We start from the raw sequence: 2,500 nt of genomic DNA on the forward strand, positions 1-2,500 counted from the left end.
CAGATACACAGATAAACAGACAGACAGACAGAGAGTTCCGACACAATCACTGTATGTATAATTATTTCCCGGACCTCGAACGGTTTCCGAAAAAACACACCAAGGTCGTAATGCTTCCGCATGGGTTACGGAGCGAACTGACACTATTCAGTGAATGATACTTACATGAACGTTGAGAGGTCACAGTGAGAAGTGTTCGTTCGTCTTCAGTTTAACGTCTTTCCACTTGAAGTGATATTAGACGAAAAAACAACAACAAACAAACAACAAAAAAACAAACAAACAAACAAGCAAAAAAACAAAAAAACAACAAAAACAAAACGAAACAAAAAAACAAAACAAAACAAAAAACAAAAAACAAAAAAAAAACAAAAAAAAAACCGTGGGGGTAGGGGTTGTGGGAGGGGTGTGGGGGTGGGGGTGGGGGTAAAAGTGTGTGTATGTGTGGAGGGTGAATTGGGAGAGACAACGCCAGGGAAAATGGAAACGTTATAAACGACAACATCAAACAACTATAACAAATGTCCTATTGGACTACGAAGCAAACCTTCTGCAACAGCAAATAACATATTGGAATTGTTAATAACACATTCAAAAGAACTTTTGGTGAAGTCTGGCAAAAAACATTTTAGATTCTGACATTCGAATATTATATGGTTGCTAGATATATGTTCTCCACATATGCATCTGACATCTTTGCTGAACTTAGTTATAAAAGCGTTCAGTTTTATCCTGTTTGATAAGGTATGGATCTGCCTTAATCTTATTGAATTACTGTATGTATTTGACTGATTGATAGTTCCCGGTTGTTGAACATTAATTACACTATGGTTTAAAGTTTTGCCGTTTTCCTGGTATAATTCTCTGACTTTGTTCCACGATGGTTTTTTTTTCTAGTATTCGATAACCTTCTTGTACAGACAGAGGCACATAAAGTTCTATTGTTCCCTGTTCGTTTTTTGCACCTTTTCTGGCAGCACTGTTAGCCCATTCATTGTAGAGAATACCAAGATGTGAAGGAACCCAGCAAAACGTAATATGTGTTCCTTTCAAGCTTAAAAGATGTAAAATGTGGCTGATTTCTATTATGATTTTGGATTTGTTCTTACAATTTGATGAGTTTAAAGCACATAATGCAGATTTGGAATCAACGCAAAACAAGACTTGTATAAGGCAAATTGGAAGATCAAGAATATGATTTAGAGTCATAAGAACAGCAATAAGTTCAGCAGTGAATATTGAACGATTTTTACCAATATAGTATGATCTTTCCGTTTTCAGTTTTGGTATAACGAAAGCTGAACCTGCTTGGCCATTGTCTAGTAGTGAGCCGTCAGTGTAGATTTGTAAATGATCACAGTATCAATTTTGAAGGTGTACTCGGACTTCCGTTGCCATGATATTCGGATTTTCATTCTTTTTCATGTCAGTGTGATTAACATCACACACACACACACACCTGGCACATACGCACATACACGCGCGCACACACACACACACGCACACATACGCACGATCACAAACGCACGCATAGTTATGATCAGGATGGCGGATACGAATGTCCCGGATACTGTCTCATGGACTGACACACCTGCAACGTTTTTTTTTTTTTCTCTCCTCAAAACTAAGAGACAGAGACAGAGACAGAGAGACAGAGACACTGAGAGAGACACTGAGAGAGACAGAGAGACAGAGAGTCAAAGAGACAGAGAGACAGAGCGAGCGCTACTTTCATCTCTCTAAGACAAACCATTAATTAAAGATCAAAAGACACGAACAACAGCATGCATGAGAGAGACTGGTACACATTATCAGTCTACGACCGATCGACTCAGTGGATCTTCATCACTGTTGTCATTGTTGTCTTTAGCAGCAGTGGTAACTTCAACAACTACATCTACAACAATAGAAAAAACAAACAAACAAGAAACAAAACCAAAAACAAAACAACTGCAGCTCAGAGGCAGACATTATTATACTACCTTTCCATTGATTTCTCCGCGAGCGCTTTCACAAGCAGAATCCATCGCCATTGCTTTGCTTTTCCGCACTCATTTCGGGAAAATCCGGAACCGTGCACGGGTTTTTCCGGACGCTTGACACTCGATGAACCAAAAACGACGGCTGGGACTTTCCCAAGCTAACGACCTTGTCGGTTCAGATACGCTCCGGCGCTCCGCTTTCTGTAGGGCGGGGTGTGTGACGCACTTGGCTTTTACAGCAGTGCTTCAGAAATGTAGGCCACTGTGTGCGCAGAACAAAAAGTGTCCTTTTCATTGGTAAACATGGGAGCTGAGCAATAATATTGGCTGAAAGCACCGGTGCTATGGCTAACACATGGTGAAACAGCTGGAGGGAAGGTTAAGCGCGTTGCATGATCTGTCTATACCACTGATGTGACGAAACTGTTTTGAGAATTGGAACAAACGACTGAGCTGTCACTGACTGACGTCCATGTTCACGGTTTCAGTCAGTACTTGCACAAAGCAAAACCCCCTTC

Source organism: Babylonia areolata, chromosome 1 (assembly GCF_041734735.1).
Source record: "Babylonia areolata isolate BAREFJ2019XMU chromosome 1, ASM4173473v1, whole genome shotgun sequence".
Classification (NCBI taxonomy): Eukaryota; Metazoa; Mollusca; class Gastropoda; order Neogastropoda; family Buccinidae; genus Babylonia; species Babylonia areolata.